The sequence below is a fragment of the Polyodon spathula genome, chromosome 4 (assembly GCF_017654505.1).
Source record: "Polyodon spathula isolate WHYD16114869_AA chromosome 4, ASM1765450v1, whole genome shotgun sequence".
NCBI lineage: Eukaryota > Metazoa > Chordata > Actinopteri > Acipenseriformes > Polyodontidae > Polyodon > Polyodon spathula.
In genome coordinates this window covers 12,953,982-12,971,927 of record NC_054537.1, presented here as the reverse complement: position 1 = coordinate 12,971,927, position 17,946 = coordinate 12,953,982, and the positions used below count along the sequence as shown (strand labels likewise).

At 36.0% G+C, this 17,946-nt stretch overlaps 1 protein-coding gene across 3 annotated transcripts in view; it reads right to left on the bottom strand.

Annotated features, from left to right (window-relative positions):
- LOC121314193 (semaphorin-5A-like) overlaps positions 1–17,946 on the bottom strand; it is a 135,888-nt gene that overhangs the window by 104,612 nt on the left and 13,330 nt on the right. The gene's annotated exons all lie outside the window — the stretch shown is intronic.

Below are 17,946 nucleotides of genomic sequence, written 5' to 3'. Positions count from 1 at the left end.
AGACAAGAGTTCTTGCATACATAAAGGTGTGTGTGTGATTTGAATTATAATGTCACATTCAGCAATAAAATGAGCTTAAGTGGGTTGACAAGATGGAGAGAGTTTAACTGCGTAAGCACATCATAACCAATGAGGGTTGCGCCGTGAGCTTTTTCGGCTGACCGGTTGATTTGATAGGCTGTTTGGCTGTGTTCTGAGTTATATTTATGAATATGCATTTGACTTCTATTAATATGATTGGCCAGCTGCAAGGCTCCTTGCAAACCACAACCCTCAACTACCAGTGTCAATCACGCACTGTCTGAAATAAACCTTCAAGTATCCCATTTACTTCAAATGTAAAAAGGGATGAATTGCATTTTTATTTGTGGCAAAGCAACACTTAAAAGAGCCTAAATAAATCATTATAAGTATGATTTTAACCAAGATGTGTGCTTCGGGTGCCACATAGCTTGCTACGGCCTTGAACATGTTCTGTGCATGTGTGATCTCATCTCATAACAATCATAACAAAGTAACAGCACTCAAATAGATGACTTCTCATGATCACTTTTCTGATTGGGTATAATGATTTTAAATTGATTTAATCCTAAAGTTGAAACATTACTCAGATTGTTGACAGTTACTCAGATATGTAAAGAAAAGACTAAAATGTTTCTTTAAGTTTCATTTAAATAAAATATACAGCCATATATTTTTTTTCCAAGCAGTGGTTAACCAACGTTATGGTTCCTATACAAGCATAGTACTATTCTATACAAACACCAATAATTTAGATTCTGTTGCTAAGACTGTTAAACACATACATCCTTAAAACACAGCGTTTAAAAACTACTTTGAGATCCTAGCCACAAAAGAAACATACAAAATGAACACAATAACCTGATTAATTTAGATCAGGGACCAAAAAAAAAAAAGAATGGATGTTGAAAACCCTAAAGGTGCTAGATGTTTGAGATCATTGAGCAAAAAAATATCCTCACTAGTTTCCAAACCTCTGTAACTAATATAATGCTCAATCTGACACTAGTTGATTGCTTAATAAAAACAATGCCCCAGGAATACTACACATGATTGTAATGCTGGATACAGTACTGTCTTCTAGAACAGTAATGCACCAAAGAGTTTATCAGTATCGAATTGTCCAGCCACTGTTATGAGAATAACCTCCAAATTCCAAAACTATCTTGACAATTTAAATACTCTCCAAGTAATTCAACTAACAAGATCTTCTGTTGTCTCACAGTTTTTAACAAACCCTTTGACCTCTAACCCATCAATATAGTTATCTACCTTATAGTTACACCTGATATTTACTACATGCACTTTATGTAGTCATGTGATTTGGGGGAGAACCAGTTTTTAGGAATATTTAGGGATATAAATATATATGTATATAGGATCATTTCCCTATCATATCATTTTGCATGCATGTATTAAATAATGGATAAATAAATGTGCAACTAAAATTAATCTTGACTAATTGTTGTCTATTGAGTCTTTAAACAAAAAGAAAAAACTGCAATTACTAATACCTAGTTTCTTATTGTATTCCTATTATTTTACCTTTTTTTTCTACAGAGAACAAATTCCATTTACTTGGCTGTCACACAGTTGATATGCTAAAGAAAATAAAAGTGCTTATGTGACCTGCAGGCACATTGACAATATCAGATAACAAATAACAAACTACAGAGAGTGTGAGCACCGCCTTGAAGCTTAACTAATTGTATTTTGCATTGAATTGAAAAATGGGGTTGCTTTAAAAAGGCACATGTTTTCCTATTAACTAATATAATAATAGTTAACAAACTAATATAGCTTTTCACTTGATAACTGGCCTGCAAAATGTAAATAAAGCCATGTCTAAAACTTTATCTTTTTCTCCATCAAGATCACAGCAAAGGCCAAAGGTGGGGGCTATTGTTTTCTTGAAGGGATTGTCAGTTGTTTCTGATTGGCTAGCACATTTATGCTCACACTTTTTCTTCATTGGTCAGCGCAATAGAATTCCACCACCGCCCAGCTCCCTTCAAAATCCTGCAGCACTTTGCCCTTTTCATTCAAGTATTCTCATGCTTCATGAAATCGGGCACTAGGAATATATGATAAAAGTTTGGTGGCGATTAGAGTGTTCAACATGTGTGAGCGTGAGGTGAAGGGAAGGACGTTATCAGTGCATACATCTTTTTAGGGGGTTCAGATCATGCCCCACAACCAAAGTTTTGCTTCACAGATCAAATAGGAGGGTTTGGCTTTAGAACAACATTATATTTCTTAGTTGTAACCCTCTCCTTCAATTTTAACCACTAGTTGAAAATATTTACCCTGCCAAATTATATAATGATTTTTCAAAACATGCCATTAATATACCAATGGAAAACAGCATGCAACATAAAAACTGGAGTTCATCTAAACTTTCATTTAAGCAAATTCTTTTAATGTGACTATTTGTAGATTCAGACCATCTCTATAGACATCTTAGCCAGTTAAATATAACAATTCGATTATCCAGGGAATGCAATTGAAGTTTACAAATTAAGTACATAATGATTCCCTGTTTTGCACCTCTATTAGATACATAGGTCTCTAATATGCAGTTTTGAAAGAAACATGTATTTTCATATATAGCAAACATGTATTTTCTTTTCAAAACATTTTAGTTTTCAGTTTATATTCATTATTCTCAGTGAATTTGTTAATCTTAAACTTCCTGGGTCATGTTTCTGGGTCACAGCATGTTACTGGCTGAAAATGTGTCAGTCAGTGTGTGAAGCAGCTGATTGGTTAATAAGAGGATAAAGGTAGTTGAATTGGTGGGGGTCAAATTTCACTCTGCAGGTGAAATAGCCAAACAAATGCTACATTAACTGCTAGCTTTGTATGCAAACTGAGGTTTATTTCATTGTAATCCTGTGTTTGGTTTAGGGGGCAGAAGCTAAGGCTCCTGCCTCGTTCTGTCCCGCCAATAATATCTCCCAATTTTCCTATTTAAACTCTAAGTCATGCCTTTTTAATCTGTGTTTCATTTTTCGTTTCCTCCATCCTCCCTCCTCCACTATGCTGCTCCACTTCCGCAGCAGTCTCCCTTTGAGGGCAAGCGAAGTTTACAATAAACCTGACTAGCTTATGAAAAATCAATAGCAGCTTGTGTGCTGCTTCAGTTAACAGTACAACATTATTGTTTGGGAATGTCTGCTGTCAATTAGCACCTAAATTAGAATCTATGGGGATATTCTTCAGCAGCATTGAATCTCAATCAGATTATTGATAAACTTCTCTTAACCTTTTGTGTTGTATCAGAACTCTAGTGAACATACTCTTCATTACAGTCAACTCAGCTACTATGAAGCTCAAGGTTAGTTTCTAAGGTCAATTTTACATTCTTCTCAATCAATATACACAACATAAATGTATCCAAACATACTGATGAGTGCATCTTAGACTGATAATAGCATTGTCTTTTGGTCAAGTGAAATATTAAGTGAATAAGCTGCAAAATTAATTTTGTGGTCTGCAGAAAGGTCCATTAACTGAAAATGATACATCCTGATATACTCCACGAGATGTCTGAGCATGTATCTGACACGGCACCCTAATGATATTTTTTTTTATAACTTATAAGTTAATAAGAATAATTAAATATTATAAAATAACATTGGCTAACAAGTGTTCCAACTTGTGCAGATATGCCCCTATACCAGCAGGGCTTGTATCTTGTAAAACTATTCAGCCTGGCTCACTTGACAACTAATTCTCTTTGGCAGGGGTGGGGGTAGGGTGGAGTGACATTATATAAGTGCAATAGTACACTGCAGGATGTTCAAGTAAGATCCACAATGTGAATACTTAGGCTGTTTAATGGCACTTGGGATATTGGATACCATGTCACGTGTGCTTTCGTATAGCACATTTTAACATGATATAATTTATAACTGATACACCCTATCTGATACAAGCCAACTGATGCATGGTTGTATCACATCAATATCAGGGACTTGTATATATTAGAACATTATAATACCAATAAATCAGAATTATTAGCAGACCACATGATAACCTGCTTTAACAAAGCTCTTTACAATACCTATGGCACCTATTGTTCAATTTTGTATGGCACCAAACAATAGATTTGGGAATACAATCTACACAGATAGGGTTTGTGCGTGAAATCGGTAATAATAAAATGTGTACAAATCAACCAGTAATTTCAGCATAATAGTATATGAATCTGGTCTCCCTTCCCCAAATAAACTTGAACAATATCCCCAAAAATGCAATGCTACTGTTTAAATTACTCTGATTGGTTTGAATCTCATAAGAAAGCTTCATATGACTCTTTCCACTTGTGGTGATAATAAATCCATAAAGGATCTATACTTTTCATTTCAAATCTCACAGCTGGTGGTTTCTTATTTCAAATTCATAGAGGTTTTAATGATTTAAAAACTAATAAGGCTACGTGTCTCAAGGATCTAGCGACTAAAATATTAAAAATACCAGTTCCTGTAATTGCTCCTTTAGCTCCATTTTTAAAGCTCTCATTAGCTTCTGAGTTATTCTCAGCAAACACTGGACTGGTAATTCCCGATAGACCACTTAATCTTTTGCCTTCTTCGTCCAAACGTTTTTAAATAATCGTAAATAAAAAGGTTTGTCAATATCTAACCGATAAGGCATGGTCCATTCAACAGGCAAGTTTCCAGAATATGCATTTAACACAGATTATTGACAGTGCTGAGGTTGGGTATAATGGAATGGCCTACTGAAAGTAACAAGTGTGTCGTCAACATACCTGTCCTTCCACATGGCGGTAAAACATAATTATGACATGACAGAGTATGTGCTTTTTCTCTTCTCTTTCGCAATTTTATACTGTGAATAAAGCTTGGTTGTGAAAAAAAAAAAATACATTGCACTATATATTTATTGTAGATCCCCAAATAAACTTTAATGGAGCTCTGCCTTTCCATATAATTTAATGCCAAGCTATTACAATGGTGACCTGATGAAAATAATCTAAATGCCTGAATAGGTAACTTAATGTCTGTGTTCCTTGCACACAGATCTGTAGCATGTATGTTGGCTTGCAAGACACATGATTCTCTTTAAAGTTACTCTGGATCCTGGGATGGGGGGGCAGGGGGGTGCGCGAGTAGTTAGACTGATGAGCCTGACACTGAAACTTCCTGAGTCTTCGATGCAACGATGTGAGAATATCATGGCGACTTATGAGTCGGTAAGGCTGATATCAGCATGAGGCTAGTTATTTGCATCCAGCCCTTGCCTTTCCATTCAATTCAATAGGCTGAGACTGCAAGCTATTACAAATGTCACAGGATAGACATTTGACAGGAGTGGTATAAAGGTGGACAACAGGGATCTAAAAAACAAGACATTCAACGAAAAATAAAACATATGTATCTTCTTTCTAGTTAAACTAAACATATTTATTAGACAGTCCCTGTATACATATATAAATATACTAAATAAATATAAGACGTATAGATAAATGACATGCTCAAGTCCAGCACTAGCTTCAATGAATTCCTGTTGGATTTTACAAATGCACCAATAGACTAGGCAGACCTTAGATGGTTAATCCCTTTTCAAATAAATACAGACACTTGCCACAGCCTCCGTCATTCCAAATGTTTCTCAAATCTAGTATAGCACACCCAGTAATTTTCTAGAGCACCACCCTAACTCCCTGGAGACTCTTTATTTTTAACATTCTTATTCTCTGCTTCCATATTTAGATTAGGTTACATCACTGTGAGGATGGAGATGGGTAACACACAGTATAGAGGTAGATTTATAGACATTTTACTTGTATGAAATAACTTTACCGTTGGGATCAGGGTCCAGTAAGAGCCGATTTGAGTGCATTTCATGTAGCTGTAGCAAGAGAATGTGGTTGTGTCCTTCTAAGAAAGAGGTTTGCACAGCACGCTACAGCTGGGTTATTGGAACTCCTCCACGACAAAATGCACTTAGCTTTGCAAAATAGCACAATAGAATCCTCTACAGTATTACAAGCTAACCATATATGCAACATTGATGATTTCCTGAGAATGCCTGGCAAGGTCTTGTGAAGTTTCTTGAAAGAACCCAGGTATACAATGCATGAGCTGCCGTTAAGAAGCACTCAACAGAGAATGAGAATGGGTCACCACCTTTCATACCAATGGCATGTACCAGCCCACAAGGTAGATCAATTGTATAATATAATCATATATTTAAAATACGTTAAGATATTTGAAATCACAAATGAGTACCTGAATGAATCGTCACCAAAGCCAACAAGCTTTTTTTGTGGGAGTTTTTTTTTCTTTGATGGTAATGAGCTTTAAAATGGTACAGCTGTAAAATGTAAGAGGAATGAAAATAAATTCACGGTCACAAAACACTCAATAGGTTTACGTTAAGTAGTAAGAATGTATTTTAAGATCTTAGGAATCATAACGGCTAAAGGCATTAAGACAATCTGAAATATCATCAGCTTTGAATGTTTGAAGCCCAGGGGACTCAATGTCCAACAAGCACTAAAAGTGTTGGGTTTTTTCTTTGTTTGTTTGTTTGTTTGTTTTTTCTCAGGGCACTGAAAGGTCACCTCAGTTTACAGACTTTAGAAATGCCACAAGACAAAAGGTAGAAAAGATTATGGTGGTGAATCCCCACTGATGACTTGTGAGGTGATAGGCAGATTCCAAATATAGTAAAAAAAAAACAAAACAAACAAAAAGGTTGTTTTTTTAAAAAAAAAATAAGACAAATACTGTAAGTTCTTAAATATTTGCAACCAAAATATTTGGCGAATCAAACCAATAAGACCACTTTAATTCCAGAAGTAGTATATTAGTACACTACCTCTGTACAGCTCTAAGAAATGGGTGCTATTACAGTCTCGTGGCTTTGCTAAATTAAACAGCTTTAAGCAAAAATACTATTACAGTATTTACCAAAGTCAAAACAATGCTTTTTTTTATATCATTTTAATCAAACTTCTTATATTTTTTCAACTGGTACATTAAACCAGACTGCAGTCCAGTCTCAATAGTGAAATAGACTTCATTCTAGTGCAGCACTACATCCAATACATATTAGTACTGGACCAGTTTAAGGTCCGCAGTAAGCATTTAACAATACTGTACGGAACAGTACTGTATCATCAATGTGTCAGTAAGAAAACATATTTCTTCTACAGTATTAACATCATCAAAACAATAACAGCCCTGTTGACAACACCATGAAGCACAACAAACATGTTTTATGTATTGCTGCACAACTGCATCTTGTTTACCTAGTTTCAATAGGGGGGCCCCTATTGCTGTGGGCCAATGTTTACTGTCCAGATCCCTGCATTCCATCAATGCACTGCAGTAGAGCTTTTCAGCTTTTGTTTCATCCAGTGTTCAGTCTTTGAGAGTTCTCATTTTCCACTGCAGAGCACTACTGTATGTTAACATGAACCTCACTATTGATGTTGTTGTAAAGTATGGGCCAAGTACCATATCTGTAAAACTGAGTAAGGGCCACTAGGATGAGGCAGGCCAAAATGTTCTGATAAATGAAAACCAATACCAACATTCTTGTATTGAAATAAGAATTTCTGTTGTATTGTTTTTTAACACATGTATCACCCATTGAACACATTTATCTTTTATTTACACCTACTCACTGCTGGTATTGTTGAGATAAGCCACACAGGCTCTGATATTTTAAGTGGTTTAATTGCATACTTGACCAGCATGAGCTATGTGACTTCAACTGGAAAAAAAAAAAAAAAAACATTATCTTCAGTCCCAGCTGTTGACAAGTATTCACAATCACAGTATACCTTAAACACAGTGGGTGGAGCTACCATACAACTGCAATTCAATGTACAGATGCACAGACATGTATTTTGTAATAAATGACTTGCAGTGCACTTGGCCCACACTGGCTTTAACACCTTGAAGTACAGCGTCTTGGATTTTTAAGGCCTGCCCCTACCTGCTGTGCACATTTGTTGTATTTATCAAGCGTAATGGATCTCATGATTTAATAATACTGAAATATGCGCAAGGCACATAATTACCCCACTAATTGAAGGGTAAAACATTCGTCTTTAAACCTTGAGGTTAGTTGTTCTCATCCAGCCCTTGCCTCTACATTTAATTCAATGGGCTGAGATTCCGAGCCATTACACAAACTTCTGCCATAAAGCTATGCTTTTTTATTATTTGCTATGCCAGTATACCTTAGTAAATATGCATAAGGGCAGTAACATAGTAACAGCATTCTGGAAACTGTTATTTTAGATAGCCACACACACACACACACACACTGTATTGATTTATGGCACTTTTATTTAAAGAATATGGGAAGTCAAATCTGTTATTTCTAAATAGGGCTGCATTCATCTCTCATCAGAAACTGTGACAGTAACCCTCCCTTATTACTTTTAAAAAACTTTTTTTTTTTAAATATTGTGCATTTATCAATATGAACATGTTAACTATTGTCTGAAATCACTCAAATTAACTATGTTGACCACAATACATAAAGTATTGGGATTAGGAAAAGCAGTACGATAAGTGACAGTTGGCAAGCTATTTTGATGTTAACCCAGGACAACAGGCAGTATAGAGAAATAGTTCATTATTGTTCTGCTCTGCTGACAAGGTGGCAGTATTTGAATGTCACATTGCTTCTACTAAGGCATTATTTTTCAGTAGTACTTGCAAACTTGCGCAATTTCATTTTCGGTCAAATTGTTGATAGTTTAAAAAGAATGTGCATTGAAGGTTACTGGTAGTGTTGTAAAGAGTCATTGCATATCGTTTGTATCATGACACAACACCAAAAGCACAACAGAGCTCATTGTAGTTCACCAAATGGTTCCCGAATTAAGAAGAAGTGTTTTATAATTGGTAGGAATACATACCCTCCTTATCTCATTTAATTTTCATCATGCAAGTACCCAATTAACCAATCTGAATCATTACATATCGTATCGTGACCTGTGTATCGTGATATGTATCACAACATCACATTAGTATATTAATTATTTAAGGTACTGGAAATGCCAGATACTACAGCAAAGCAAAGAAAAACATTAAATAATTACAGCAGCTTTCACAACAGCTGGCTAGAGTGCACAATAGGACTGAATACATTTCAAATACAGTGTTTAACTGACTGAAGGGAGGGATGATCTACCACTGTGGTGACCCGCAGCTGATCATGTCCCAGCTAGACTGAAACAGACAAACACACCTATCTTCCTGTCTTAGTGACATTAATATTCTGTTTTCTTGCTTTAAAAAAAACATTGCTTTAAGAAGCATAGCATGTCTGCCAAAAAAATTAAAAAATGACTGAAATGGCAGGTACTGTAAACTCAAATCTCAGCACTGACTGTAAAGACAGGTAAGGTTATACTTAAAGGTGAGGTGTTACCTCCTTAGCCCAATGTCGGCTTGACCTTTTATGATGCACAAAGATTTTCCTTTCAAGTGACTGTATTGCAGGCGAGTTTAGAGTTGCCTTTGCATAGCTTTACATTCGCAAAAAAATAAAATAAAAAATCAGATCAAAGTATAGACCTGTATTTCTTTAAGATCACAATAATAACCCATGTGTCTACCAATTGTGTAAACTGTATTCAATAACCATTGAGTAATTGTTTTTCTATGAAACCAATAAAAGTACTGATGGTGTAAAATCAAGACAGCAAATAGAGAAAAAGAGACAAACTAGAAATTCCCACACATACAACTTGACCCCTTAAACATTCTTTAAATACTTTCCTAAAAAACAACTGTGTACCATCATGCTGTCCTTGTTAATTGTAACTTGCATACTTACATACATACCATGCACCTTTGGGTTACATTCTGAGGAAGGACACAACATTAAAACCATGTGATATAATGAGCTACACACATTGACCCACTGACACACTAATGCACGCTTTGCTTGAGTGCCATTATAGTACGTGGTTTTTGATACAGTCACGTTGATTCTTATTGGACTGTGGGTAACGTTGGAAACTTGCAGTATGACCAAGCACTTTCTTCTTTGAAAGCAGGGTGCAATAATCCTTGATAATCTTGGCCAGTCTAAGAGCGCTGCTGCTTGCTTTATAAATTGTGAAAGTAATCAAAGCTATTTACAGCCAGAGTTGTCGTATCAGGAATCATGTTTGCCCTTGAAACCTCAGGATAGAGAAGTACTGTAAAGACATACAGACATTTGCTCTGCCTTCACGTTCTTCTACAAAGTAACAAATCCTTCAGAACAAGGTTTCAGAAAGGCAGTGTTATCATAAGACATCTATTGATAGTCACTACATTAAGCACAGTTCATCTCAAACCAATAAAAAGGTAGCTTGTTTCAGGAGAGTGTATCCATTACTCATTCTAAAGTACATCTAAACTAAGTTTTAAGAGGAATGCTGGAAACCTGTTGAGCAGTAAATCTTGCCAATATAATGTGTCTACAGAATGTTGAGTTTGGAAGTGAGTTCCAAGAACCATACTAAAAATAGTGCAAACAGCATTATAAGCATATCAGCACTTTAAGAAAATGCTAAACAGGGCAAGAAAGACACACAAATGAGTTGGCCAGGTCATCCTTTGAGAAGAAAAGAGATCCTGATATATTACTTTAAAAAAAAATGGAGGTTATTATTAAAACTGGAAGGGGATGATCACAAGAAAAACAACATACTGGTGTTGTAGCACGTCCATTTATTTTAGTAGTTCTACATTTGTATTGCAGTATCATGTCTCTATGTTCACTGATGTGGTCCTAACTTGAATAAATAGCACTACAATTACCTCAGGCATTTGTTCGTTTAGCTAAAGAAACCACCACTTACAGTAAGGCGAAGGGGGTGATCACAAGAACCATAATATGCTATTGTTGTTGCACGTCAATTTATTTTAGTAGTTAAGCATTTGTATTGCAGTATCATGTGACTGCGTTCACTGATGTGGCACGATAAAAATGAGCCTATAATTCCTTGTGTCATGTGATGAGAAGATGACTGCCTTACAGTGTTATTATAAGTACAGTGCTTAACTGCTGCTTGCCAAATGCTTCCTAATTTGGATTGACCTTTATCATACACGACGCACACAAACAGTGGAGTGGGCCTGAATTGGAAGTGAAGACACATTAAATGGTCAATGATAAGAAACTTCACTTCTGTCCTTTACTGCAAGGTGTGTATCTGATTATGTATTTTAATAATTAGCTTTCAATTTTTCACTGTTGTTTCTGTAACAGTATTAGAACATAAGAAACTTTACAAATGAGAGGAGGCTATTTAGCCCATCTTGCTCGTTTGGTTGTTAGTAGCTTAGTGATCCCAGAATCTCATCAAGCAGCTTCTTGAAGGATCCCAGGGTGTCAGTTTCAACAACATTACTGGGGAGTTGGTTCCAGACCCTCACGATTCTCTGTGTAAAAAAAGTGCCTTCTATTTTCTGTTCTGAATGCCCCTTTATCTAATCTCCATTTATGACCCCTGGTCCTTGTTTCTTTTTTCATGTCAAAAAAGTCCCTTGGGTCAACATTGTCAACACCTTTTAGAATTTTGAATTGGATTTACACCAATCTTATCACCCCCAAGTGAATTTTACACACCCAATCAATTTGTTAAGCCAGATCTAGGAGACTACAACAAATGTGTTAACTATTATGGATAGAAACATTTGGACAGAATAATACTTGTCAAGTTGTATCGAATGTAAAAAATAGGGCCTTACATTAAGTGTTCAAAATCACTTTGATGTTACTATTACATCAATTTCAACTAAATTCTAACACACACACACACACACACACACACACACACACACACACACACACACACACACACACACACACACATATATATTTCCTGTTACTGAAGCAGAAATCTAGTTCTGACAGGATTCATAATTCAAGCCAAGGATGGAACACTACGCTGCTCTATGAAGACATTAAATCAACCACAAAAGCAAGGGTCAGGATGAGAAGTGCCGTGGGAAGCCACTAATCTACTGTAAGACGAGAGCTGCTGATTTATGTTTGTTATATAGCTACCAGGAATAAAACATGAAGTCATCCATGCACTCTTAACCATCTTGTGGTCCAGTGTATGACTGTTGCAGATCCTCAGTCAAGACCCAAGAAACTGCCAATTCAGATGTATTATGAAGTTTCCACTTTGCTGAGGATCTGATTGAAAGTGTCAATTTGCATTTCCAGATATCTAATCATGGCACAGAATAAGCTAGTTTTGTACCTTTAGAATAAATGCATGTCACATTAGATGAATATCATGCTGCATATATGCAATGTCCTGTAATATGAGGATGTGTAAAGATACTGCACAGCAGTTGTTTGTTCAGTCTTGTTGATCTGTGGGTTTTCAGACATTTTTGTTTCTGTTCTGTCTTTTCACCATCAATCAGTAAATCATGAAACAGAAAAGAACATAAAGCTCCAGAGTCTTCTATATTCCTGAGATAATGTGTGTCTGTAGCAGCGTCACAGTGATACATGTCATGACTAGATAACAGCATTTCAATCTTAATTTACAAGTGTAATCTGTAGTGCCAGTCTATGTGGAATATCACATTTGGTTTATGACATGTAATAACCTGAAATGTGTCATATGGAACATAGATCTTGGTTTTTTGTTTGTTTTTTTTACTGTTTTTTCCTTATTTAAAAAAAATTGACTTTAGTTTAAACAACACCACCCTGCAAGAGTATTGTATTTCCTTGTGCTGCTATATCTTAACAACCCCCCACCCCATTGAGGCAGGGTGGAAGCCCTTCATATGTAAACAGTGCGTGTTGTTTACTTTAAATATTGTTTCTTCGAATTAAGTCTGTTCTAGGTATTGCAGGGCTGGAGGTTAGACTTCCCTTCCTGGCTAATTCAATTCCATGTGTGGAATGTGGCCAGGTGTTGATTATCAATCAACCCTGGCCACACACCTTTAAAAAGGAACTAGAAAGCCAGTCCTATGTTCCTGTTCTTTGACTATACGGATATCCAGGGAGAGCGAACCAAATACGCTTGACCGTTGGGATCCTTGGTGTTTAGTAAAGGGATTAATTTAAGGAATTTTAATACCACAAAAGTATAGAGATTGTGTTAAGAAGAAGGTTCCTGGAGCGGGTACCCGTCACATTTTAAATTACCTGGCTCGACCCAGGTCTCTTTTTACTAACTGGATATCGATTATTAATTTGAGAATTTAAATACAATGTAAAAAATATGACAGCACAGTTGTAAGCGTGGGTCTCTGGCTGGCATAATAAATACAACGTTAAAACAAGCTTTGCATTAGCTAAGCCTTTTCTTAACTGACAGAATATCAAGCTTTTAAAGAAACCAAGCAATAATAACTGCAGTGACTATTCTTCTCAGAAACTAAATCAGAAAGAAAACAACACAACAACATCATGTTGGGTTGACACCAATGATAACTCTGTGATCCATGAATAATAATTACAGTGTGGCTTCTGATACGAAATTCTTTATCTAGTTATTGCGCAGATATAGTTTCTTAACAGATTGTGAGTGTTGTACCCCAGAAAACAGACTGAAAACCATAAACATGTTTTAATTTTTATTTTAATGAAGTTGATTAACAAAGAAAAAGTATGCACACTCCAAAATGCGTAAAGTGCTGAGTACACAATTAAATCAGTATGAGAATAACATTACTCACACACTTACAAAATGTTTATTTATTTTGTTTTGGGCTAAATAAAAAATATTTCTGGAACACATTAAGTATGCTAGTAATGTCTTTCTCATACTAATCATGTAGATCAACACACTATAGATAAACTTACGTGAAAAAGAAAAATAATTTACAAACATCTATATTAACCATACTTTAAATCAAACTTATAAATCAACTAATGAATAAATTGCAAACATACTTACTTCATAGTAGCCTAAAATACGAAAATAAGTCACCTTACAAGCTCAATAATAAAAACACTCAATGACGTAAAACTGTTTGAGTTTTTATTTTTAATTGTTCATAATCTAATCCACGTCCTCTGGAAATGCATCGCCAGCCTCTTCTCTTTTTCTTCTACTGAGTGACCGGGTAGATGTTGCTATATCTATGTCTTCAATCTCTTCTCCCAATTCTTCCATCTCAGTTTCATCACCCTGCATGGAATGAGACTCTTCAATTGTCTTCCTCTTGTGTCTCAAAGGCTGATTCTGATAATTTTCCCAAGTTGTGATATAAGAAAATTATCATTTCTGCATGTGCAGGTGCGAGTGCTGCATGCCTAGTCCCGCTGTAGAAAGCACTCTCTGGTGAAGTGCTGGTGGCAGGAAATTCCAACTACATTCTTGTTAAGTAGGCAAGGTACGGAAATACCTTTTCATGAATTTTCCACCACTTTAGAGGATTTTTAGTCACCAGTTCATCTGGCAGAGGTAAAAAAAAAATTCAATTTCTTCTTCTAGATCTTGTCTCAGGCTGTTGTCTCTTCTACCAGCACCAGCGCAGCAACACTTGAACTGGTTTGTGGTGCTCCGGAATGTCAGCTTCTTGCTCAGTATGTTGACAGTGGTTATCAGTTGTTTAGGTTTGGTGTTCGCATGGGAAGGTTCAGGGACATTGATGTTGTATGAATGACAGCGATCTGAATTGGGGATTGAAACATTTATCAGTCATCAGAGGCGTGTCATCAAACGCAATTTCTGAGAGATTACATCTCTGTTGCAGTGATGCTCCTACTTTTGTTTTAAAGTTACGAAACAGCTGGTGCCTCAAGCTATCCACAAGCAGTGTAATAGCTACAAGAAGTATGGATGCAATCACATTTTCCAGGTTGTTGTTGCAGCCAGGGGTTTCATTATCTTAGTCTTAGTCATTGTCACTCAATATCAGCCTCTTTCTGTCAACTGGCTTCGTATTGTTCCTATCAAACAGAACTGCCACTGCTGCCTGTTGATTGTTTCGATCATTTCGTATGTGGAGTTACATCGTGTAAACACATCCTGTTTCAAAGATTGCTTTGGTAACCCAAGGCGTATTTGTTCTCGAGTAGTGTTTCACATGCAACACGCGAGTGGTGAAAGTGACTGATAGGTTTCTGCGAGCGAGTGATGAACCCTATCAGTGTGTTTAACGATTTCAGTCAACTGCAAAGTGTGACCAGCACAACTAATATGATTGGGAATTGTTTCAGCCTGCTGCCCTGCCAAATTCATATTAGTGGCATTGTCGTGCACTGTTATCAGCAATGCAAAATTAATCTACTACACAATGTAAGGCTCTTGCAATATTTTCAGCAGTGTAATGCTCTGGGAAATGACACACTTTCAGTGTGGGGATGCATAGGTCTCAACCGCCAGCTTCTTGAAGCCCTTAAAACATTAGTATTTGTGATTTTATTTTATAACTGTTACCCCAAAAAGACCCAGGTATCCAGTTATTTTTACGGCAGGTACTCGGTTCCGGATTTCCTACCTGTGCCAACCTCTTTGTTTGTTTATTTGTTTGAGTTGTATTTTTTACATTTAGGAAAGAGGTAAAGTAATTATATTCACCTTAAACTACTAACACAGAGTATAATATACATTTTTTTACCATTACCAGAAAAAAATGAACATCTTTTATGTGGTAGGATTTAAATGCCCACATGTTTCCTGCATTGCATGTCCCACTCAAGATTAACCCTATGCCACCGACCAGGAATGACCATAAATTGTGCATGCATCCAACAACTTTCTATTTTAGTGCTTGTAGTTTGATAACCATAAATCACAATATATCAATAGAAATGTATTGAGTAGACCTTTCCAAAGATATCTGTTTTGTTGTAGGTTGTTTTATAGATCTTATAAGCAATGCCTCAAAAAAAAAAAAAAAAACATAATATTATTAATAATATAATAATAAAATTTCAAAAACATTAGAGTATTGGGATATGCACAATTTTTGAGGATTTCAAATCTTTAATCAGAATTGAAATAGCTTGTACAGTTGCAGAGCTACACAATGTTTTATATACAAAAAAATGCATAAAAGAGCTGAAATGGCGGATGTCGAAACGAATGTGAAACGGAAGGAACTTGGAAATATAATATAATCCCATTTGTGATAAAAAGTTAATTATTTATGTGTAGAGGTCTAAATATATATGCCACACAAGAAGGTGAATATGTTTATTATTATTATTTTATTTTTATTTTTCAAAAATATGCCATAGAAAAGTATTCTGGCACTCAGAAAGTGATCAGAGTGATTTAACAAAATCTGACAGCAATTTTGATTGCTTTAAGTCCTAATGTATATTTTTACCACTGAAAATAAGAAATGAAAGTGCACCCCAAAAAATAGTATGAGATATGTGCTTTTTTGTTCTTGTGTATTACTCGTACTAGGAAAAATCACTGCACTCATTACGGAAACTGGTTTAGACTCCTTACTCTGCACATTCCTAATTTAAGCGATATAATACTCTTCTTATTAATAACTTGGGTGATTTGCTGTTAACATCTTGTATATGAAATTGTAAGCATTGTATGGTTTTACAAGACGTCATATCCAGTGTTTCTTATTTCTTTCACTTTGATTGCATAAACAGGCCAAATAACAGACATGTTAATTCAAGACTGGTAATAAAAAAAGTACCTTCAAACAGCCGTCTACTCTTCCTTTGCCAGAGAAAGAGAGAGAGAGAGAGAGAGAGAGAGAGAGAGAGAGAGAGAGAGAGAGAGAGAGAGAGAGAGAGAGAGAGAGAGAGAGCGCAAGATCAAAATATCTCATACAGGAATAATCCAAAACACATGTCTAAACACTGGAGGCCCTCACCTCTCTTCCATGGTCCAAACTGAGACAGACTATAACAACAACTCATGGGAGGGGGTGGGTTTTTACAACTGCAAAGGCATGTCACTCTAGGCCACTGAGGACTCCCCGACTGACTACAAAGGATACTGTAGTGTGTTATGAGGACGAAGACCAAGGTCAGAGGAAACCTAAATAACCCCAAGAAACATATCACCAGATACTTAAGAAGAAATGTGTCTGAGGGGATTTGTTTCCTGCGAAGGGTTGTGGCCTTAAACCTTTATTACACTATAGAAAACAGTCAACAGATTTTTAATTATAAACCTCACTTGTGAACAAAATGATTTATTAAAACCAACTAAAATAAGATAAAGACCAGATTGCATGTGCACATATTTGAAAATCATAAATACGATAATTGCCTGGACAAATAAATCCTACTTGTGTAATGGAAACACAAAAAATGCATGAATTGCTGTACACAAGAAAATAACTGAGGCAAGACTATCAGCCCAAGAAGCTCACCCATAAATAAAGAACTACAATATTTGTTATATAAATACTATGGTACTTATTTCTTAATATGTTCAAAAACATTGTAGGATAAACACAGTCAATGAAAATCTAATTCAACAGTAACTAAAACTCTGGAATCCCAATGGCGTTTTGATGCTAATGGTCGAATTAAAAATGTTTCCATATCTGGTATTTATTGTGTTTCCAACGTTTTTTCCTCTACTTTGTAATCTGTCGTGTTCCTGCTGAAATAGCTCTATTAGCCCAATGTAACCTGAGAACGTGTTCCGTACCCTGAGAACGCGTTCATTTCTGCCATGCTGATGACATGCTGAAACTAACAGGTTTCAGAGTGTCATAAGCATGCAGGGAAAACAATACATTCTGTAGTTTATTTTTGGAGGATCCCCTGAAACTTCCTCAAGGCCCCCTAGGGGGCTGCTGACCCCCAGTTGAGAACCTCTGGAGTGTACTGTATCTGTCAAATAAATACCAAATAACATGAAAGAGTATAATGCATGTTAAACCCTATTTCCAGAATGATTATTTCTAATGATGATTATTAATGGACCAAGAAGCAACTCAACACAGTTTTTGCATCTCTTTGAAGGTG